Here is a 25,945-nt window from a genome sequence, read left to right as displayed (position 1 = left end):
GAGAAGGGTGACCCCTGCACCAATGTGCTCATTAAAAGGCACATTTCCACAAGGGGTCCTACCTCGCTGTATTACTGTGTCGACTAAGGATGTCGTTGGGCATGAACTTTATACAGAGATATTATACAGGAGATGGTAGTCCTGCTGCGCTTCCAAGAATCCTCATGCATAATGTATGAGATTTTGAACTAGGGAAAACCTGCGTTCTGAATGCAGCTTCGTATCTAGGTAAAACAAAGGCCAGACCTCGTACCTGTAAACCATTGTAAGTGTAATGTAGGGAAGAATATAGGTAAAGGGTTACAAAGTTACCTGGGCCAATATCAAGGTACTATATGGAATATAACACTGCCCTTTCGCAGCCATCTAAAACATTTTACAGCACAAGTCGATGCAATAATGGTGAGCTTGGGAAGTTCTCTGACACGAAGTGCAATGATTTGTCAAAGAAATACATCTGATCTCACCACGCAGCCTGAGCAGGAAGTGGGCGCCGCAGCTAGTGGCTTCTTTGGAAGGAGTGCATAAAGGCAACAGTGCTGAGCACTACTTTAGTGGGATGAAAAAGGTGAGAGAACTCTAAAAGGGGCTTGGACACATACATGCAACTAGGACTTATTTTTGAGAGGTGTGGCTTATGTAATATGGGTATGGCTTAATACATGTAATCTAGAATCACTGCTTGACACACAGTGCCACCTGTCTCGCTTTTGCGTGTCTCTCTATGAGTTTTCTTTTACTTCACCCAGACATATTACACAAAAATACACCGAAAACAAGCCAGAACTATAGGCTTTGCCAATCCTGTTAGCAGGTTTAGATGAATGAGTAACAACAAGGGTTTTTTGTGAATAATCATAATTGAAAATGTATCAGTTCTGAAAAGATTATACTGTGAATTAGAACAATGGAATGTTGAGAGCTCCATTGAAGACAATGGTGTAGTCCCTGTCTTAAAATGGCTGGTAGAAGCCCAGAGTTCAAACATTCCAATGTTTTCATTCATGTTTCTCCCTTTTTAATTTAGAACACTCTACCCTCATTGGGGCAAATGTTCCAATAGTCTAATAGCCACTCTGCCTCGGGTTATATCGGTTTTTAAATGTCCTCAACCTCATTATAGCCCGAGCAGCAGGGCCTTTAGCAACTGTTATAGCCTTCAACAGAGGGCTATAAGGCTATATTAAACACTACAAAGATCTGTGGAAGGGCTATAGTCTTCTGCATATCACAGTTACTCTTGTTCTGCCCTTCGTATCACGTTCCTCTGCAGTCGCTCAGTCAGTCAGACACTTATGCCCTTTTAGCCCCATCGGCAGCTTTCTGAAATCCTCCCTCTGCAAATCTCACGTCATCTCTTCATCCCCATCTTTCCACTCTGACCTTACATATACAGTATTTGTAAAGCACTAACTAATCACCCCTAAGGGTCTCAAGGCACAGGGGGCAGTTGGGAAGATGAAGTGAGCTGTTGCCTAGAGTCACATGATGCTGAGCTCATCTGCCTCTGGCGCTGGAGATCGATCCGTGAGCCCCGCACTCCAGAGTCAGCTGCCCTGGCCACTGCGCCACACCTCTTACCTTCTGCATGGTATGTACTCCTTTAGGTCACCTTCCCTTTACCATTCTTTCATATTGTCATTGATATTGTATCTCTCTTGCTCCTCCCTTCCAGTGGACTCTCCATTGTCATAATGATCTTTCCTAACAGCAAAGTTGTCAACAATTCTATGTCAGTCCTTTGTTAATGCCTCTTCTTTTACCATTTAGCCTCTCTCTTTTTAGGTGAATTTTTTTACTTTTTTATTACAGTAAGTCAAACTACTCTGGTTGTTTATTTTAGCATTTTAATTTACAGTAAGCACTATTGTTTTTAAGTGTGCTCCTTCTCGGTGTGCTATGTTAGGTGTTGCACGTTCGGCGGATCGCAGTTTTTTACTGTTTGAGTCACTTGCCAAACAGGGCTATTTTCTATGTCTTTCTGGACTTGTTTTTTAATTTCTGTCTTTTTTCTTCCTATTTCCCCTCTCCTGGGTTCACTACTCTTTTCCTGGAGGTAGTAGGGTTTAATTCTGCTCATCCTCCATTTTGGGGTTGCGCTCTTTGGGCGTGGTCTAGTGTTTGGGTGGATGTCAGTTACTGCCTGCCCAACTGGCTATAAAAAGTGCATCAGGTCTGGACGCATGCAGCAGGCACGTCACTGGCACGCCAAAGGCAAGCCTTTCTGTGCCCATATGGGACCAGGGGTCAGGAACGCTGGTCATTTTATTACCCATAGTCTTCAGTAAAGTAGAGAGCAGCTCATGCCCTGGCTCCTGACTTAAGAAGCATGCAGCACACATAGCTTTTCACCTGTGGACACTTCTCAGGTCTGAACTGTGTGTGGATTTCAGTTTGTTCCTCTTGTTAAAGCAAAAGGGGGCAAGCCAAACTCTGACAAACTTTGGTTTTAATAGTTTTGGTCTGGCTAGCTGGAGCTGTCGTTCTTCACCTAAACTTCAGTTGGAAATCTTTGACTTGATTTTAGATCTTAATCGAGACCCGGCTCAATCCGTACCCAATGCCTGATATAGTGTTAGCCCTTCCAGATAACTTCTCCATTGTTAGACCGGACCCCCTTAGCAGACAAGGCAGAGGAGTTAATAATACATGTCTCATTATACCTGTACCTTTAATCCCCTTGATGTTCCGGGATGCGAAGGTATTGTGTTTTCAGTGCATCTTTTAGGGTCCTTCTCCATGTCTAAAGCGCTGATTTAGTGTCCACATGGCTGGGATCCTAGCTTAAGTGCTCAATTAGCGGATCATATCTTTCTATATGCATTGAAATATGCCAATTTTGTTCATTCAAAAAATCCTTCTCCTGTGAACCGGAGTTGGAGTCCGGAGGCTCTTGAGTTCCCCCAATTGGCAAATGTTTTAACACCCTGGACACTGTGGTGCCAATCACGATCCTGTAAAAACCAGGTACGAACCGTCGGACGGAGCATATTCTCCGTCCGACGCGTACCCGGTCGTCAAAATATACCAACATGGAATTACGATTCGCACGGAAACACCATTTCCGTACGAATCGTACAAAACCCCGACCGACGAAAATAAACATACAAATGCGATCCGGGAAAGCGCCGACCTGACGTCGGGACGCACGCAGCCTGCCATTCACGAACCAGGAATTACGATTCGCACCGACGTCATCCCGCACGGTGAATATTTTCCGGCTGGCAAAAACTGGCGGGAAATCAGGACGACGCGAACAAGGAGTACCAGTACGCGAAGGACAGACAGGACGACGCGAACAAGGAGTACCCGTACGCGACGGACAGACATGGACCCGAACTTACGTGTCATCCCGGCCCTCATAGCAGTCGACCTCCTCTGCAGGTTACGCCGCAGACGCCGCAGAAGGTCAGAACAACAAAGGGAGGGGGGAAAGGGGGGGGGTGGCAGGTCCAGGGCAGGCCACAAAACCCCCATAGCGTGGGGACGGATATGTACGGACCGTACCCCCACCCGTGTATGCAAGGAGCGTACCCCCATGCCAACAGTGTAAGTATGACACGTACCCCCACCCGCGTATGCAAGGAGCGTACCCCCCACCCCAACAGTGTAAGTACAACACGTACCCCCACCCGCGTATGCAAGGAGCACACCCCCCATGCCAACAGTGTAAGTATGACACGTACCCCCACCCGCGTATGCAAGGAGCGTACCCCCCACCCCAACAGTGTAAGTACGACATGTACCCCCACCCACGTATGCAAGGAGCGTACCCCCATGCCAACAGTGTAAGTACGACACGTACCCCCACCCGCGTATGCAAGGAGCGTACCCCCCACCCCAACAGTGTAAGTACGACACGTACCCCCACCCGCGTATGCAAGGAGCGTACCCCCCCACCCCAACAGTGTAAGTACGACACGTACCCCCACCCGCGTATGCAAGGAGCGCACCCCCCATGCCAACAGTGTAAGTACAACATGTACCCCCACCCGCGTATGCAAGGAGCGTACCCCCCACCCCAACAGTGTAAGTACGACACGTACCCCCACCCGCGTATGCAAGGAGCGTACCCCCCACCCCAACAGTGTAAGTACGACACGTATCCCCACCCGCGTATGCAAGGAGGTGTACCCCCCACCCCAACAGTGTAAGTACGACACGTACCCCCACCCGCGTATGCAAGGAGCGTACCCCCCATGGCAACATTGTACGTACGACACGTCCCCCCACCCACGTATGCATGGAGAGTACACCCCACCCCAGCAGTGTAAGAAAGACCCGTAATCTCACCCGCGGACGTATGGAGCGTACCCCCACCCCAACAGTGTAAGTACGACCCGTACCCTCACCCGCGTACGTATGGAGCGTACCCCCACCCCAACAGTGTAAGTACGACCCGTACCCTCACCCGCGAACGCATGGAGCGTACCCCCACCGTGTATGTACGACACGTACCCCCACCTCGTATGCATGGAGCGTACCCCCCATGCCAACAGTGTAAGTACTGAATTATAATTCCTTCACCAGTGGAAGGTGTATCCCAGTATGCACTCTGTTAAGCTTCAAACTGTAATGAGTTTCCCACAACTGTCTGTAATCAATAAACTGTTTATTCTCACAGTCTTCAATTGTTTTTGTTGCTTTTACGAATGTTCATCATTTTCACATTTCAGGTTTGTTTAGAACCTCTTCATATACATGAAATTCCATATTGTCAATATGAATATTTGTATTTGGGTTACAGGGTTAAATCCCAATGCATTTCGGGGTTTTCCCTTCGTCAGGGGATACTCCCTATAAACAAAATTAACCGTATGTTAATAATATCAGAGCCAGGATGTAACGAAAACGGCAGCTAGTTCATGACATCAGAGCCAAGATTTTAACGAAAGCAGTGACCGATTACCACAAATCAAGTGAAATGCATGCTTCAATGGTATCCAATTAGGTGAACGTGAATTGGTAAAGTCCCGTCGGTGGCCGAAATAATGTGAAAAATCAAACAAATCAAAAAAAGGCATATTCAGTGAAACTCTACAAAGTGCCGGTAATTAGTTCTAACCGTGTATCAAAGTTTGAATCAAAAAAAGCGTGTGCGGTGAAATTCTAAAAAGTGCCGGTAATTGGTTCTAACCGTGTGTTACAGTTTAAAACGTACAAGCTAACTAGTCATGCCTGTGCAAGTAACTCTTACGTCGGTGAAACTGTGTGATGTTAAAAAATCCTATGGTGTAGTATCTAATACATGCCGCTGCAGTGCATACCTGATTAAAACCCGTCTCTCATTCCTAGTAATTCCGCGTTCCGAGACCGTTGGAATCGGCAGTAATACTCGTGTGCCCCGGAAGTGAATGTGCGCGTGCAAGAAAAGCTCATGGTAGATATAGGAGAAAGACTAGAACCAAAACCTAGTGATGCGGATGGTTATCTACAAAAATAAATAACGGTGTGGATGTAATGGCTCAACAAAGTTGTAAACTAAATCGAAAACAGTAACATCGAAAGTACTACTGCCAAAAAATACATTATAAAACTGAATCAATTCAACATGTTGTACACGTTTGCAAGCCTGCACATTGATGATGTGACAATTTACAGGTAACAATTATATTCCACCCGATCATTCAGACCCTTCGGGTGTAGTGAATCCAATTTGAAAATCCAATATAGTTCTCTTTGTAAAAGAAATTTTTTGTTGTCTCTGCCTGTTTGTAATGCGACCTGTTCCAAAATAAGGAATCGAAGTTGACTGATATTGTGCGATAATCTGTTGAAGTGTGTGGCAATGACCGATTTCGGATTGTTGGTTCTTATGTTACTTTTGTGCTCTGTCAAACGGGTTTTCATTTTTCGTTCCGTTTTGCCCACATAGGACAGCCCACATGGGCACTTTAGTAGATACACAACAAAATTCGAATCGCAAGTCGCTGTAACATGCAATTTAATAGGAGTTCCTTGCGTTGGATGAGTTAATGTGGTACCTTTAATAATGTTATTGCAGCTGCCACAATTCAAACATGGAATAGTTCCCTTGTGTGTGTCTTCTCTGTTTTGTTTTGTGTGTTTCAACATCTGTTGTAGATTTTTTGTGCGTTGATACGCAAATATGGGTAGTTGATTGAAAATGCCATTGAATTCTGTCTCCGCTTGAAGCATTGGCCAATATTTTTTTATCGTGTGTTTGATTTTTTGACTTCTGGTTGAATATTTGGAGACGAACACATTTCGGTCCTGTTGAACTTCCAAGTTCTTTTTCTTGAGTAATTCTTGTCTATTTTGTTTGTTTACTCTTTCATTGGCATGATGTAATACAGAATCTGGATATGCTCTTTGTTTAAATTTTGTCATCATCATATCTTTGTTTTCCTGATACAAGTCTTCAGTCGATGATATTCTTTTTATCCTCAATAGCTGTGAGTAAGGTAAATGTTGTTTAAGACTCATTTGGTGAAAACTTGAAAAGTGTAGGAAGTTATTTCTGTCTGTAGTTTTTGTATACACTGTGGTTATTAGTTTTTGATCAATTATCTTTACTTCCACATCTAGGAAAGATATTTTTTGTTTGTTCAAAGAATGTGTAAATTGGATGCGGTCATCCACCGTATTCAATTCTTGAATGGCATTCAGTAATGTGGTTTCTTCGCCCTTCCAAATGAGAAAGATGTCATCAATGTATCTGATAAATACAATTGCATTGTCTGTCCATTTTTTGTGTGAAAGGATATGAGTGAGTTCAAAATGATGCATAAACAAATTTGCATACACAAGGGAACTATTCCATGTTTGAATTGTGGCAGCTGCAATAACATTATTAAAGGTACCACATTAACTCATCCAACGCAAGGAACTCCTATTAAATTGCATGTTACAGCGACTTGCGATTCGAATTTTGTTGTGTATCTACTAAAGTGCCCATGTGGGCTGTCCTATGTGGGCAAAACGGAACGAAAAATGAAAACCCGTTTGACAGAGCACAAAAGTAACATAAGAACCAACAATCCGAAATCGGTCATTGCCACACACTTCAACAGATTATCGCACAATATCAGTCAACTTCGATTCCTTATTTTGGAACAGGTCGCATTACAAACAGGCAGAGACAACAAAAAATTTCTTTTACAAAGAGAACTATATTGGATTTTCAAATTGGATTCACTACACCCGAAGGGTCTGAATGATCGGGTGGAATATAATTGTTACCTGTAAATGGTCACATCATCAATGTGCAGGCTTGCAAACGTGTACAACATGTTGAATTGATTCAGTTTTATAATGTATTTTTTGGCAGTAGTACTTTCGATGTTACTGTTTTCGATTTAGTTTACAACTTTGTTGAGCCATTACATCCACAACGTTATTTATTTTTGTAGATAACCATCCGCTTCACTAGGTTTTGGTTCTAGTCTTTCTCCTATATCTACCATGAGCTTTTCTTGCACGCGCACATTCACTTCCGGGGCACACGAGTATTACTGCCGATTCCAACGGTCTCGGAACGCGGAATTACTAGGAATGAGAGACGGGTTTTAATCAGGTATGCACTGCAGCGGCATGTATTAGATACTACACCATAGGATTTTTTAACATCACACAGTTTCACCGACGTAAGAGTTACTTGCACAGGCATGACTAGTTAGCTTGTACGTTTTAAACTGTAACACACGGTTAGAACCAATTATCGGCACTTTTTAGAATTTCACCGCACACGCTTTTTTTGATTCAAACTTTGATACACGGTTAGAACTAATTACCGGCACTTTGTAGAGTTTCACTGAATATGCCTTTTTTTGATTTGTTTGATTTTTCACATTATTTCGGCCACCGACGGGACTTTACCAATTCACGTTCACCTAATTGGATACCATTGAAGCATGCATTTCACTTGATTTGTGGTAATCGGTCACTGCTTTCGTTAAAATCTTGGCTCTGATGTCATGAACTAGCTGCCGTTTTCGTTACATCCTGGCTCTGATATTATTAACATACGGTTAATTTTGTTTATAGGGAGTATCCCCTGACGAAGGCAAAACCCCGAAATGCATTGGGATTTAACCCTGTAACCCAAATACAAATATTCATATTGACAATATGGAATTTCATGTATATGAAGAGGTTCTAAACAAACCTGAAATGTGAAAATGATGAACATTCGTAAAAGCAACAAAAACAATTGATGACTGTGAGAATAAACAGTTTATTGATTACAGACAGTTGTGGGAAACTCATTACAGTTTGAAGCTTAACAGAGTGCATACTGGGATACACCTTCCACTGGTGAAGGAATTATAATTCAGTCTTACGTCACATCCCTCTTGATCAGGGGAGAAGATCCCACAGCACCGAAAACACAGTGAAAGGAATACACAGTAACTGAAAGTTAAACGAAGGAGTGCGACCGACACACAACTTTAACAGTGTAAGTACGACACGTACCCCCACCCGCGTATGCAAGGAGCGTACCCCCCATGCCAACAGTGTAAGTATGACACGTACCCCCACCCGCGTATGCAAGGAGCGTACCCCCCACCCCAACCGTGTATGTACGACCCGTACCCTCACACGTGTACGTATGGAGCGTACCCCCCACCCCAACAGTGTAAGTACGACCCGTACCCCCATGGAGCGAACCCACACACATGTATGGACAAAGCGTACATATTGTTAAATAGGAGGGGTGTGTGCAGAGTCCTCCCAGCAGTGCCCAGAGGCAGGAGGGGTGGGTGCCTATCACTCCCAGCAGTGCCCAGAGACAGGAGGGGTGGGTGCCTATCACTCCCAGCAGTGCCCAGAGTCAGGAGGGGTGTGTGTAGAGTCCTCCCAGCAGTGCCCAGAGACAGGAGGGGTGTGTGTAGAGTCCTCCCAGCAGTGCTCAGAGACAGGAGGGGTGGGTGCAGAGTCCTCCCAGCAGTGCCCAGACACAGGAGGGGTGGGTGCCTATCACTCCCAGCAGTGCCCAGAGACAGGAGGGGTGTGTGCAGTGTCCTCCCAGCAGTGCCCAGACACAGGAGGGGTGGGTGCCTATCACTCCCAGCAGTGCCCAGACACAGGAGGGGTGGGTGCCTATCACTCCCAGCAGTGCCCAGAGTCAGGAGGGGTGGGTGCCTATCACTCCCAGCAGTGCCCAGACACAGGAGGGGTGGGTGCCTATCACTCCCAGCAGTGCCCAGTCACAAGAGGGGTGTGTGCCTAACACTCACAGCAGTGCCCATGGAACGCAAAGGGTGGAGTAGCCACAGATACCATGCCCACAAATTTCAGTCAGGTGCACAAAGACCCTGCAGTACATGTACCACATGTGTGCGAGGCTGGGAGTATACGCATGCATAGCGCAGAAAAGAAAACATGTAAACATGAAGTCATGTCAATAGTCCACATAGACAAGTACAATGACTACCAAGAATGCCACGAATGATGCAGGTGGAGACATCGCTCAGCATGCATGTGCAAAGTAGAAGGAGTCCGTCACACACCCAGCTAATGTACACACAGCTCAGCGCTAAATATTGGGAACACCCTGCAGGGAAGATGTCAGGGTACACAGAGGAAGGAATACACCTTTGGACAATTTCACCATGCAGCAACTGCTCACATGAACAGAGAAACCTAGCTAACACCGTGTGATGGCACACAGATCCCAGGGTCCCCCCTATGACCAGCACACTACTACATTTCCCACACAACCAACACATGATCACCACCCAAAATCATGTAGCAGCCCCACCAACAGAAATATCAGAAAAGCAGTAGTGTTCAAAGGAAACAAAAATGGCTTTAATCAGCAATATCAAAAAGTGTATGTTCGTAGATAGTTCAATATTTACAAAGCCCATTGGGCAGTCCAGAAGTCACAGCTGGAACAGGGGACACAGTGGGATGCGTGTCCCCTAGCTTGCCTGCACAGTTACATTCCGTCGTCTTCCACAGGGGTGAGGGCATCATGTGGGGGGGAAGAAACAGGCACCGCAGGGACAGGAGGGTGAAGGGTAGGTGTCGTGGGTGCAGGGATGGAGGACTCCACACAGGGGGTGGGGTAGGGCCAAAGGTGGAGGCCAGGATCTCGCTGCACACCTTAGCAAGGTCCTCCAGGGAATCCCCTGCACCCGAAGGAACCACAGGCCCCAAGGAGGGGTGGGGGTCAGAGGGATGGGTCGCAGCGCCACTGGGGGAGGGTGTAGACAGGGGGGGAATCAACCACCCTGACCGAGGACTTCCTTGACCGCTTGCGTGGTAGTGTCACTGTGGGGCTCAGGGACAGAGCGGCCATGAAGGAGTCTTTGGGGGAGATGTGGCTAGGAGAGCTGAGGGGAGGGGATTTGGAGGGAGTGGATTGGGTGGATTGCGGACTCCCACTCTGGCTGCGTGTCACACGTTTGCCCCCCGACCCAGTGGGTGTGCCTACTTCACCCTGTGTGTGCATGTCAGGAGGTGTGCGGTGGACCTTCCCTGCTGGTGTGGTGCCTGTGTGTGCTGTGGTGGGTGCATGCTGACGTCTGAGTGTACGTGGGACAGGCACGGGAGTGGGACGTGTGGATGGGGCAGGGGTAGGGGGTGGGACGTAGCGCTGCAGGAGACCCACTGCTGCAGTCAGTGTCGAGTCTATCGACCTCAGCAAGCTGCGTTGGTCAGCCTGCGATGAATGAATGCCCTCCAAGTATGCCTCCATGTTTTGCAGCACTTGGCTGTGGCCATGGAGGACATTAAGGATCGCAGCCTGACCAACCTGCAACTGACGCTGGATGTCCACAGACTCGGCATTGGCGGCAGCAGTGGAGACAGGGGCAGGGGGTGCGGTGCCTGGCAGGAAGGAGACATGTGGTGACCGGGCACGTTGGGAAGGGACACGAGCAAGTGGGAGGCGGCTGATGGCAATGGAGGGGGCGGGGCGAGATGTAGTGCCGCTGTCAGCTGCTGGTGCAGCCGCCGCCCACTCGGAGAGATCATCCTCGGACCCGTCAGCTTCATACTCGGTTATGCCAGTCGACAGGTCCCCGGGTTCACTCTCCTCCGCCTCTGTCCCACTTGATGTGCCAACCCCGATGTCACCGCTGGCACTGGTGCTCGGTCCCTCTGCTCCGTCTGTGCCCATGTCTCCCTCCGTGTCCCCCGACGATGCTGTGGGCAGGGTGAAGAGACAGAAATTAATCATACACCTGTATACATATGTCACATGAGTCCAATCTACATAGGTCACAGTGCATAGCCTGAAACAAAAGAAGAGTTACATCTACAAAACAAGGTACATATGTAGGGCATGCAAGACACAGTTTTTTGACCCACCATGCCACCGAAAAACTATGGAGAGCATGACACAATAGCAAATGAGATGGAATGGAATTTTGACTGAGGAGCACGGCCCTGGGGACAATCCAGCACTGCATCTGCACCACACAGCGTGGCAGGAAATAGGGATGAGCAGGGACCATATCCAGGAACAAGAGGCACATGCAGCATAGGTTAAACTGAAAACATGCCCACCATGACTGGCCCACTGCACCTTGAGTGCATGTCCAGACCAACATCACACACTGGCCAGTCCTAGCAAGGAGATATCAGGTTGTGACATGAAGGCCATGCCCGCACCACCCACCCCCTACATGAGACTATTATTTGGAGACACAGGAAGCACTTACATCCCTTAGTCTGGGTGAAATACACATGGGATGCAACAAATCAAGGTTGCACACAAAATACCCAAGGTGCGCCTGTCCAAATAATCATGTACAAATGGGCATCATCAGATGATTGTAACAAGACACACAGGCAATGTCCACCGTGAGTATGAACAAGGAAAATCAGGTCAGTCTGTACAGTGGACACTTGTACTACATTTCACGTCAATATACATTTGGCCAGGGGACAATGGCACAGAGCACAACCTATGCTGTAGACACAGAGATTGTCAACATATTCGGATTACACACATGATACCTAGGAAAATATGCCCCTGGGGACAGTGGTGGCCACACAACTCCATGCTCCTGAATGGGAATGACTGCAACACACGCTACCATCCCCGCACTCTGCGTACCGCACACTCATGCACATCATGTCACAGGCCACCACATAGGACATGCGTGCTGTAAGGCCTCACACTTGAGAGACTAACTCCCATGTCTGGACTCAGCATTAGTGCCAACTGACATGGAACCCACAAGACCAGAACTGGACAGGGCACAGGCAAGGTCCCAAAACCTGTTACACACCACCCCCACACATGATGCTGCAGGCATTGTACACGCGGAGAAGGTGCCAGGCTACATAACCTTGTGACGGAGTGACGTCACACAGACCAGGGAACACATTGCAAGGAGGGGAAGGGAGGCAGGAGAGCACTGCAATACTGTGGGTAACAGGATCTGCACAGAACCATTAAACCCTGGCAGTGCATCCATGGAACAGTGCACTTACAAATGCCGGTGAAACACAACAAACACACATGTACCTAGCCCCTTCCTGCTGCTGCATCTCCTGTAAGCGCCTGTCCAAGTCTGGAAAGACCACCGCCAGCACACGCTTGTGGATGTGGGAGAGACGGCGGCGCCCGCGGTTCTTATGGCTCTCAGGTGAGTCCCCCAGCAGGACCCGTGCGATCCTCCGCGTCCAGCACCGGATATCCTGCCAGCGTTTCCTCACCTGGGACAGGCTCCGCCTCCGACCATCCGCACCCCTCACGGCACTGACGGCGGTCAGCCAGATCTGCTCCTTGGCAGTGGCGCCTACCTGTGAGGATGAACAAGTGACACTACATCAATACACCTGCAACATGTCACAGAGACACATATGGGAACAAATTAGCTGGTTCCAACAAGGCATGTCATGCAGCCAACGCATTGCACCTTTGCCATAGGGACATACTCCTCTGGGGAAGGGCAAAAGCAGTACGTGCCAGTGAAAGTACACAGGTGGAATGAGGGCAAATACACAATCAATTATCAAGGCTCACACTGTGCATCACACCCACCCCTCCTGTCTCTGGGCACTGCTGGGAGTGATAGGCACCCACCCCTCCTGTCTCTGGGCACTGCTGGGAGTGATAGGCACCCACCCCTCCTGTCTCTGGGCACTGCTGGGAGGACTCTGCACCCACCCCTCCTGTCTCTGGGCACTGCTGGGAGGACTCTGCACCCACCCCTCCTGTCTCTGCCAGGGTGAATGGCTGTGACCTCTCCACAGACCTTGACATGGTTCCAGGAAATATGTGCAGGCAAGTGCTCCCTCATGGGACCTGGCTGCCTTATATCTCTGCCTTGCTGGCCTGTTTCATGCACAGGAGTACAGAGTGATTGGTCACTCACATTTGCATCCTATGTTTCCTCGAATCCCTTCAAACCTAGCACAGTCAGTGGGTTCTCATTGTGTTTTTTCTTCAGCATGATTTCAACCCCACAAACACATTGCAACAAAGTAGATTCATTCCAACTGACTTCTGCTGTGCACCTTCCAGAACAAATTCAAACTTGAAACTTGGGCTCCATGACAACCAGCATGCATGTAGGGCTTAATACTTGTCCCTCATGTGTCCCCTATGTAAAATTGAGCTTCACACACAGGTACGGTGCATTCCGGGCCCCTAGGGCACCCCAAATGCATAGCAACGGCCCGTACAGGCGTGTGTACGGGCCGTACCACTATGAGTACGCATACGCAAGAACACCCATAGTGGTACGGCCCGTACACGCGTGCGTACGTTCACTATCACCATGGGTGTCCTCGCGTATGCGTACTCGTAGTGGTACGGCCCGTACACACGCCTGTACGTTCACTATCACCATGGGTGTCCTCGCGTATGCGTACTCGTACTGGTACGGCCCGTACACACGCCTGTACGCTCACTATCACTACGAGTACGCATACGCGAGGACACCCATAGTGATAGTGAACGTACAGGCGTGTGTACGGCCCGTACCAGTACGAGTACGCATACGCGAGGACACCCATAGTGGTACGGCCCGTACACATGCCTGTACGCTCACTATCACTACGAGGACGCATACGCGAGGACACCCATAGTGATAGTGAACGTACAGGCGTGTGTACGGCCCGTACCAGTACGAGTACGCATACACGAGGACACCCATAGTGATAGTGAACGTACAGGCGTGTGTACGGGCCGTACCAGTACGAGTACGCATACGCGAGGACACTGTTCCGCACACCATGCCACACGTGGTATCGGATGTGAGGTGCGTATGTATGCATGTGACACGGAGTAGCGTAACAACGACATGTCTGCATCCTCTCAATGAATGTGTGGTGAGTCATGACATGTGCACCTTCATGGCAAGGTGTGTGGGCTGTCCTAGTGTAATGTCATGTGACCTGTGGCTCTAGTGTTCCGCTACCAGTCTCTGCAATCGGCATCCTACTTCTGCTGATGTGTGGGTGTATGTCACTCCTGTCTTGCGTCTGGCTGTTCACTTGCACTGGGACACAGCTAATCCCATGGCATGGCATGTGGAGGTTCTCAATCTCCGTGTGTAGCTGGCTCTTGGTAGGAGTGTCACCTGGCAGCCATACGTGTCCAGGGCATGTGGCACATACCTGACTCCGTATGTAGCATATGTGTATAGACAGATTAACATGTGCTCAGTACAAATTATTTGTTGTTGTGGTGCACTCACTCTTCCTTGTCACTTCCAAATTACTGCAGAGCGCCGCATCTTCCCCGAGCAATTCCGGACTTGGCTGCCATGCGGGAGAATGATCGTATCCGGTGCTACCGCTTCCCCCAACGGTTGATTCTGGAGTTGACGGCGAGACTGGCACCACACCTGCAACCGCTGCACAGGTATCCTACGGCACTGACACCCAAGCAGAAGGTAATGGCAGCCCTACATTTTCTAGCCACAGGTACCTTTCAAAATACCATAGCTCATGTTGGTGGCATGTCCCAGAGCATGTTCTGCCGTGTGCTGCATGATTTCTTAGAGGCCATGTTGATTCACCTGGATGACTTCACACATTTTCCTACCCCAGAAATGTTGACTGGGGTCAAGCGTGGATTCTATGCCCTGGGAGGGATGCCCCATGTCATTGGGTCCATAGATGGGACACATGTTGCTTTGGTACCACCACAGGCACAGGAGGTAGCGTACCGGAATCGCAAGCACTACCACTTCATCAATGCCCTTGTGGTGTGTCTGTCCAACATGGTGATTTCACATGTCTGTGCTCGTTTTCCAGGATCAGCACACGATGCCTACATCATGAGGCGTAGCAGGGTGCCTGAAATGATGACGCAGCTGCGCAACGAACGAGCATGTGTTGTTGGTGGGTACAGTCTGTCTGTCCTGTATTTTGCGTAGACTACCGGCACGACCGCTTCTCCAGTTCTAACGATGTCCATGTGCTTTCCATGTAGGGGACGCTGGCTATCCCAACATGCCATGGCTGATCACACCTCTCCGCAACCCCATCACGCCGGCCCAGCTCCGCTACAACACCGCCCAAGGCCGGACAAGGCGAGTGATAGAGAGGACGTTTGGCCTGCTGAAGAGCCGTTTCAGGTGCCTACACAAGACCGGCGGCGCGCTCCCATATGCCCCTGCGAAGGTCTGCAAAATCTTCATGGTCTGCTGCATGCTGCACAACATGGCAGTTGAGAAAGCTGTGCCACTCATCCTGCATCAAGATGACGAGGACCATCCACCCGTGGAGGACGAAGGGCTTGGCAATGGGGCTAGTGATGTGGAGGATGTGGAGCCGCAAGAGGACATCCGGACGCGGCTCATACGCGACTTCTTTGCTTAGTGGTGAGTACCAGTGTCTGAGTGTGCACACATTGCTCCCCGTGTGGCATGTGTTGTGATGTGTGTCTCCACCTGCATGTATGGCATGTGAGTCAGAGGTGTGTGTGGGTGTGTCACTGGAGTGATGGTGGCAGTGATGGTTGTATTTCCCCAGTCATAATTTTGACCTAGCATGTTGTCATCCATCCATGTGTCGAGTACATGCACATGCAAGTGGCTGTGCTTTTTGTGGCTGACTTCTTGTGTGTCTCTCTTCCCCAGGTACTTGCGCATGCCGTCTGCTGCTTGCATTGTTGTGGCACTGCTATTCCTCATGGACACGTCATTGTGTGCTGACTCAGCGTTACAGGCACGGACACGTTTGGAAGTCACCTTGGGGTAAGGGATGCATCAGGGGTGTATTGGGTGTGGCAGTTGTTCACGATGTATGCACACTGCCCCTGTCGATGTTTGGTTCCTCTGCAGCCATGTGGCATCAGCATGGTACACATGACATGCAGCTGTGTACACCTGAATAGATGGTCTGACTTGTTGACAGTCATCAGTGATGGGATAGTGGATTGTGATGATGGCATCAATGTGTGTAACACTGCCCTCGGACACATACGGTTTGCATTGGCTTGACATGGTGTGGGACTTCTACATCAGCGGATCAATGGTGTATGGCAATCTCTCCGTGAGCAGCTGTGGGTGTTTAGCTGTTAGCCGACAATTGTGTGCCAGTTTCATGGCTATCACGCATTTGTGCTGCAGAAGGGGGGTGCCAGTGTTGGACCCACATGTTACTCCACATGAAGTGTTCATGTGTACTTCAAGTTGTGAGGAAATATGAATTTTATGATCAGATTATGTCCCCTATCTTAGACCCCAACGGCTCCATGTGCATGTTACAAGTACATGTACGTTCCCTCCAGTTCCAGTTATGAAGACGCAAATACATGTGCGTCCACCGTCAACATGTCCTCTTTCAGATCCGCCATGAACGAGTCGGATATTCCGTTCCTAAACATGAAAGGCCACCGACTTTATGTGGTTCACTTTCCACGTTTTACAGTTCAGGCGAGTAGGCCCTGAATTCTGCCATCAAGCCTTTTCCTGCCTTCTGCCTCTGAAAGCTCCAGTTCGAGCCCGCATCTGTATCCATGAACTTTGTCCTACTCCCTGCGCGGCTAACGGTGCCTGATCCGGCCTATTGCCTGCCAAAAACTGTATTTCACCTTCAAGATTTTCTGCTCCGCTCCTCATCCGATGCATTCCTGTCTAGTAGTTTAGGTAAACATTCTTCCAGCTACCGAGCAAAGGGCCAGGCCTCACTGTCCTCATGCAAGTAACTCATAGCCCCTGTTACCATGGAGGATTCCTGCCCCCTCGCATCTCATGTAGACACTTAGACGCTTGTACACGCACTAACAGTCAGTATAGAATAGATTCTGTCCGAGAGACTTTTCCTTTTGGATAACACAGTTCTTTAAACATAAGATATTAGATATGATTTGGGATTAGGTTGACATAACCCCCAGACTTCTGTCTCCACATGTAGAGCTAAATGTCAAGTCCCCTTCACCCTCTAGTTGCACGTCAATCACACGTCATGCGGCTGCGCACGCATCTCTGCCAAGTATTTCTGCTGACATTGCAGGATTCTCTTATGGATCCACCCACCTGTGACATCATGTTTAATGACGTTTCTAGTCTACGCCTATGTTTACGCCTTTTTACATTACGTATGTGTACTATTATCTATATTATCAGCTGTTACGCCTCCTGCATCTGTCTTAATGTAATGCTTTTCATATAAATATCTTTACTTGTCAATAATGTATTGCCTTCCCTTCCTGAAACCCTCGTGGTGATGGAATTTGATGCCTATGGTTCGAACCATAATTCCTTGTAAGGAATAAAGCCTTTCAGAACCTCTAATACCACGGATTCTGCCTCTTATTTTTACTGAGTTATTCTTACTAGACTTTACCGCATGAAAAATAGAACAGGTAATTAAATATTTACCACATAAATTGGCGCCCGAATAGGGACACTTTCTCATCTCACGCGCCGGAGGTGCGTTGCAGGCCCGGTCTCCTGCCACAGCCGGACGGACAACAACGCGTACCCGCAGGATTTCCTGTATCTCCCTCCGGCCAAGCGGGGGCGACTGAGGCTGCGATCAACACCCAGACGAGGCGGTGAGAAGTGAGAAGTATCCCGACCAGAGCCTAGCTGAGAGAGCAAGATCCGAGGTATACAGAGGCCCACCAGGTTCCGAAGTTCCGAATCGAGTCGAGTCCAGTCCGGTCCAGTTCAGTTCAGTTCCGAGGCCTTCCGTTCCGTGCTACCCGGTGAGTACCGTTGCTGGGGAGGCAGTTAGACGTGCACATTAATTTGTGCCGGTCCTGACGGGTTTGGGTACACAAATCCGGTCTGCACTGTTTCAGCAGTGTATCTGTACTGTTTAGCAGTATATCTAGTATGTCTTGTATATAATCCAGTATTATCTAGTGTCAGTATTATGTCAGTAACTAGTTTCCTATTAGTTATCATTGTTCGTTAACTGTTAAATATTAAATGTTTTAATACGTTCTACATAGTGTGGTGTGAATGATTGTTCATTATTGTGTTTATTGTATTAAGTATGTTCAAGATTAAGTAATAAGGTCTAAAAATGCCGCTCTTTTCGAAATTAAGACAGATCAAAACTAGAAAAGGGGTACTCGAAGAAGCTGTTCCCATTCCACCTAGGGACACTCCAGGGTATTTTATGTATCATAAGCATGGCCTAGATGCCGTATTATTTCTTGATTTATGGGTGCACTACACCAAAGATTTACCAGAAAGTCAGAGGTGGCCCGCAGCTGGGACTTGGGATGCAGATTGCATCATGAGAGTAGAAGAAGAATTATGGAAAAAGAAAGCCAGACAGTCACAGAAAGATGCCATTGAATTATGGCGTAAAGAATCATATAGACGTACAGAAAAAGCGCTCCGACAGGAAGAGAAAGGTAGGGAGAATTCGAATAAAGCCCGAGAAAATATATTAATTGGGGAAGGTACCCGAGTGAAAACAGAACAAGTAGACAGACAACGAAACACTCTTATGAATGGTATGTATCCGCTTCTGGCCGAAGGGTTACCTCAGGCCACCCCGGAAATACCCAAAGACTTGACACCTCCATTACTCCCGATAATGGCACATCCCAAAACAGCAAAAGATGTTTTCCTTTCTTCCTATTTAGATGATGTAACTCCTGAATATGCTAATGTTCCGCCACACATACCGCCTACCGATGGTGCTCAACGCCAAGATCATCCGTCTGTATCCCCGCAACAACAAACTCCTACGCACATTCCCACAGGTCCATCTGTTTCTACCGCTTTTCCCACATCTACAGTTTCTATCTTACATCCAACAAATCCTTTCGTGCCTAGCACCTCAGACGGTGCGACAGGAGGAACGACAGAAATTTTTGCCACGCCACCCCGAGGAAATAAATTATCCCTTAGAGATTTAGCATACGAACGTACACCCCAACTAGCAACTTCCGACATGTTTAAAGAACATCTAGTGGATTGTAGATATGATCCTGTGCCCGGTAGACGGGACGGTATGCTGCTGTCATCACTACGTATACGACGAGCTTCAAGGTATTTAGCGACACTACCAGGAATGGTGGCACATTTAGACAATATATACCACTTTGTCCAATCAGGGCGAGGCCCTGAAAGTATTGACGAAGCCATGGAATACCAGAAAGTGGATGTACAGAGACAACTGTTACGCTTCCTCATAAATTGTGTGATCAGAAACCAAGACAGGCCTGAGGTAGAGCAGAAGGAAATACAAGTACTTACCAGATGGGGTCAGAATATATCAGAAGGGAAACATGATAAACAGACATGTATAGTAGTTATGTGCCGAAAGATCCGCAAAGAAGTAGAACGAATACATAAAGAAAGATTAGAGACAGACCAACATGAATCAGAGGGAGAGGAGGACGAAGAATCAGAATTGCCCACAGGACACTTAGAGACAATGGCTTATGTAGGTAAAGGAAGATCTTTTAATAATACCAGATGCCTTAATGACCCAATACGTCCGATACGTCCAGAATGTAACAGAAATTTCCAAGCCCCTATGTTAAATATAAGGTCTCCTGAACACCTATTCCAAGCTGCTGATAAACTACTCCGAGACCGAAGGGGGTACCATATGCTCGATTCTATGGATGAACAAGAATTAGCCAGGTCAGCAGTACAATGGGCTGACAGTTCTGAGAAATACAGTGATGATGCGTTGGCACACACGTTTTTGAACCTTACCCCAGACGAACAGCGTTTAGCTGGTATATACATGATTCAACACCTTCTCATATTATATAAAAGCCAACACTCCGATCCTGGACCCCTACCTGACGTATTGACAGAATTACTCACGAATAAATGGAGAGGTTCAGGTACTGATTTAATTAAAGAAATTCTAGAATTTCGAAACCAATATATAGTTTTCGTATGCCCAGAACATGTTCCAGTTCCCACTATGGGAAGAAAAATGTATCACATAGATAGACAGAATCCCTTACGCGAAGTGCACCCAGTCAGAGGTGAGGACAATATTTTTAAACGCGTGTTTGTGTACGCGCCCATAACTAAAATTGAATTATTAGAAATGAAGAAAGTAGTACCTAGCCATGACAAAGACCCAGCAGGTTTCCACCGTGAGATAAAAGACATGTTACTCTTGGGAGAGTATACTTATCCCGACATTATGAAAATATTGAAAGTTTTATTGCCTGCCGGTATTTACGAGAAACTCAAGGAAAAGGAATGGGAGGTGGGAGACCAAAAGATAGATTGGACAGCATTAGAAAACGAAGAAAAGGCCCGAGCTGCAGGATCAGGGCTTGGGGAAAAGACTACAGCGCTACCAGGATTACTAGTGCAGGTACTGCCACGTTTTAGCAACACCATGTTACAGTAAACATTTTACACTCTTTGTTACAGAACGCGAAGGTACTGCCTTGTCAGTACTCACTCAGGAACAAGCAGGATCACACAAACCATGTGCTTATTTTTCTAGTACATTGGATCCCGTAGCTCAGGCTCTTCCTGCGTGCCTGAAATCAGTGGCAGCAACAGCTTTAGCAATCAGACAAAGCGATGCCATAGTATTAGGACATCAATTAACAGTACAAGTACCACACGCAGTAGAGGTTCTCTTGAACCGAACGCAAACACAACACTTGACTATAGCAAGACTCACCGGTTATGAATTAACATTGTTTCAGCCACACATAGAAATCAGACGTTGTAATACATTAAATCCTGCCACACTTTTGCCAGTAAACGAAACAGATCCATTAGCACATGATTGTATTGAAGTCATTACTATCACAACGAAACCCAGACAAGACTTGACAGATATCCCTTTATCAGATCCGGACCTGACATTGTATGTAGATGGTTCATGTATGAGAACAAGTACAGGAGAGTTAGTGGCCGCTTACGCAGTCTCAACAGACACTGAAGTGATCGAAACAAATTGTATTAACACTTTGTCAGCTCAAGCAGCAGAGCTCATCGCTCTGACACAAGCCTGTATTCAAGCCACAAATAAGAAAGTCAACATATACACAGATTCACGTTATGCATTCGGAGTCGTCCATGACTTCGGCGTACTGTGGCGAGAGAGAGGTTATTTAACTTCTCACGGTACCCACATCCAACACGGACCCCTCATTCAAGCTCTATTAGACGCGATTCATCTACCTACTGCAATATCGATTATGAAATGCAAGGCCCATACGAAAGTTACCGATATCATTTCCCAGGGTAACGACCTAGCTGACAGAACAGCTAAACAGACTGCTCAGAACCAGACTCATACAACTGACACGACAAAGACAATAGTTCCGACACCAACACATTGCATGACAGTTAAGGATCCCGCCCTTGATGTAATTGACATACAGACACATGCTACACCAGAAGAAATAAAGAGATGGACTGAATTAGGAGGGATCCAAACGGATCAAGGATGGATGACGAAGGGAAAATCTATATGGTTTCTTCCCGACTCCATGGTTCAAGTCATCATTAACACAATACATAGTCCAGCGCACCTAGGAGAAAAAGCTATGCTAGATAGTATTCAACACATTTGGTTCAACAAACACTTACGAGCAGCAGCTAAACAAAAAGTACGTACCTGTATGATATGTTGTCAGTTTAATCCAGGTAAAAGCATTCCCGTAGAGCAGGGTGGATTTCAACCTCCCGATCACCCTTTTGAAGTCCTCCAGATGGATTATATCCAGATGGAACGATGTCGAGGATTCAAATATGTTCTCGTAGTTGTCTGTGCTCTTTCCCGCTGGACAGAAGCCTACCCGGTTTCAGATTACACTGCCCCGACTACTGCCAAACAGTTAGTTCGAGAATTCTTCCCACGATACGGTTTACCACGTGTTGTATACTCAGATAACGGCCAGCCATTCTCATCCGAACTAATGAAACACGTTTCACTTCTGTTAGGTTACCAATGGAAATTCCACTGTGTCCGACATCCCGAGGCAGCAGGTCTCGTGGAACGTCATAATCAAACTCTGAAAATTAGATTGTCCAAAGTATGTAGAGAAAAAGGTGTTGATTGGATAGTAGCCTTACCAGTTGCGCTCTTTTATATGAGAATGGTAGCACATTCTCGAACAGGGCTATCCCCGTATGAGGTGGTCTTCGGTAGACCACCAAATATGTGGGGGACGCCTATACCTCGCAAAATCACTGATGTTGACTGTAATATGCTGACAGATTACCTGGCTTCCTTGATGTCTGCACTACAATCTTGTCGTTCACAGGTAGCTGCAGCTTTTCCCGATAACACTGAGGTGAAGCCCCATGACGTGGTTCCAGGTGACCTGGTTCTTGTGAGGAATTTTGACCGGAAGACCCAGCTGGAGCCCAGGTGGCAGTCGCCCAAGCTCGTCTTGCTGACCACAAGGACAGCCGTGAAGATTGAGGGACGTAAAGGGTGGTTGCACTCGAGCCATATCAAAAAATTTTATGGACTACCGTCCGATGTGAACACTCAGCCCTGCATTCCTTCTTCACAGACAGACTCAAAACTCCCCTTGGTTGACAAGACGGAGACTGAACTCTATAAACTGAAACTAAGGTCTAGCAAGTCAGACAATTTGATTGTTTAAGTCCTCTCCAAGGTGAATCGGTTGAATTTATCTCTGACATGTACCCTCTAGACCGAAATAGAGAGAGAAATAGACAGATACAGCTTAAAAAACATGCGTACTGTAAATCGCTTCGTAGTCACTGGATAGTGACATTATTAATTATGTTTTTCCTAAGTCTTCTAATCATCATTTCTAGTGTATTGCTACATATGTATTACCCTATTTCTAAGCGTGCTTACAATGCTACTGATGAACATTCTTTTAGCGAATTACCTCTGCATGAGTTGTCTTATAGATTTGCGCTGCGCAACAACACTTTTATTAATATGTTACATCATTCCCATCAGACCAACAATGCTACCAATTGTTGGATATGTGGCCGACTTCCTCCCTATCAGAGCTATAAAGGAGTTTTGCCTCTCTTTCCGTATCCGTTCACACACAATGGCTCCTGTGGAGCATGGTTTAGTTTGATTAATTCCCTAGATTCAAATTCAGTAGTTTATCAAGACAACTGGGTATGGGGAAACCTGAACCTAGTTTTGCTTAAAGTCTGCTACCCTAACAAGGAGGGACTTCCCAAAAGAACAGGAACTGATCTAGAAAATGAAGTATATGGATTAGGTAACTTTACACTTAACCTCATGATTCTGAATGTTGAATCCGAAGCTACACCAATCTTGCCCGCTATGTCAGTATTTCCAGTTAAAGGTGAATTATGTGTAAGAAAGAATGGTTCAATACACATGGGCCATAGTAAATGTACCACTGTAATAGAATTCAGTGATCAAGGCAAGTCTACATTTAGAGCTTCTCGTCATTCCTACTTCATATGTGGCCAGACTGCATATATACGCTTACCTCTAGATTGGGATGGTACCTGTTACATAGCATTCCTTCTGCCACCTGTTTTCCTAGCCCCTCCTGATTATCACAGAAATACCCATTTAGTACACAATAGACAGCAGAGAGATCTCCCGATTGTCGACTACACCGAAACAGCATGGGAGCAATACACAGATTTCAATAAAGGTTTCTTTCCCTATATAGGTACAGTCACTAATAGTAAGCTGATACGTAGATTAACTAGAACCCTTGAAGCAGTAGTGAATGAGACTACTTCCGCCCTAGGCAACTTAACAGAAGAGCAGTCTGCGATGCGGATTGTTGTGCTTCAAAATCGTCTTGTCCTTGACGTCATCCTGGCCGATAGGGGCGGAGCTTGTAGGGTCATCGGATCAAGTTGCTGTGTTTTCATACCAGAAAACTCGCCGTCAGTATATAAAGCCATAACTCGCCTTCATAAGATTATAAGCCAGATACACCAGAGTCCAGGCACCTGGACTTGGTCCGGTTGGTTCTGGAGCGTGTTGTCAGCCTGGGGATGGAGGATTCTATCCTTCCTAGGTATTGGCTTTCTCATATTATTCAGTTGCTGCTTATGTCTACAATGTGGGCCAGCGATTTGTGGTTTGTGTGCCACATCGTGCATTCCGCATCCAAGTTTTCATTCAAGATCCCGGAAGAAGAAAGAAGAACAAATGATGCTATATGAACAGATTGATGGATTGATGAAGATCGATATCTCCTGAGGGTCCGTAGGGGACAAGGAGGGAATGAGGAAATATGAATTTTATGATCAGATTATGTCCCCTATCTTAGACCCCAACGGCTCCATGTGCATGTTACAAGTACATGTATGTTCCCTCCAGTTCCAGTTATGAAGACGCAAATACATGTGCGTCCACCGTCAACATGTCCTCTTTCAGATTCGCCATGAACGAGTCGGATATTCCGTTCCTAAACATGAAAGGCCACCGACTTTATGTGGTTCACTTTCCACGTTTTACAGTTCAGGCGAGTAGGCCCTGAATTCTGCCATCAAGCCTTTTCCTGCCTTCTGCCTCTGAAAGCTCCAGTTCGAGCCCGCATCTGTATCCATGAACTTTGTCCTACTCCCTGCGCGGCTAACGGTGCCTGATCCGGCCTATTGCCTGCCAAAAACTGTATTTCACCTTCAAGATTATCTGCTCCGCTCCTCATCCGATGCATTCCTGTCTAGTAGTTTAGGTAAACATTCTTCCAGCTACCGAGCAAAGGGCCAGGCCTCACTGTCCTCATGCAAGTAACTCATAGCCCCTGTTACCATGGAGGATTCCTGCCCCCTCGCATCTCATGTAGACACTTAGACGCTTGTACACGCACTAACAGTCAGTATAGAATAGATTCTGTCCGAGAGACTTTTCCTTTTGGATAACACAGTTCTTTAAACATAAGATATTAGATATGATTTGGGATTAGGTTGACATAACCCCCAGACTTCTGTCTCCACATGTAGAGCTAAATGTCAAGTCCCCTTCACCCTCTAGTTGCACGTCAATCACACGTCATGCGGCTGCGCACGCATCTCTGCCAAGTATTTCTGCTGACATTGCAGGATTCTCTTATGGATCCACCCACCTGTGACATCATGTTTAATGACGTTTCTAGTCTACGCCTATGTTTACGCCTTTTTACATTACGTATGTGTACTATTATCTATATTATCAGCTGTTACGCCTCCTGCATCTGTCTTAATGTAATGCTTTTCATATAAATATCTTTACTTGTCAATAATGTATTGCCTTCCCTTCCTGAAACCCTCGTGGTGATGGAATTTGATGCCTATGGTTCGAACCATAATTCCTTGTAAGGAATAAAGCCTTTCAGAACCTCTAATACCACGGATTCTGCCTCTTATTTTTACTGAGTTATTCTTACTAGACTTTACCGCATGAAAAATAGTACAGGTAATTAAATATTTACCACAGTTGCCTCTGCAATCCCGAAAACATGACTAATAAAGGTGTCCCTATGCCTCCAAGGTGCCTCTTCTCAGTCAATGCTGGTGTGTTGCCACGGTGCATCCAGCATGTCTGGCATGGTTTTCCCTGATAGTGGCTATGTGTCTATGTGTCGAGTAGCAAGATGCAAGCTGTGTGTGTGGGATGAGAGTGTGTATTGTGCTTGATGTCC

Source organism: Triturus cristatus, chromosome 11, assembly GCF_964204655.1.
Source record: "Triturus cristatus chromosome 11, aTriCri1.1, whole genome shotgun sequence".
In the NCBI taxonomy this organism is placed as follows: Eukaryota; Metazoa; Chordata; class Amphibia; order Caudata; family Salamandridae; genus Triturus; species Triturus cristatus.
The sequence above is the reverse complement of the archived record's forward strand: the minus strand, read 5'-3'. Positions refer to the sequence as shown.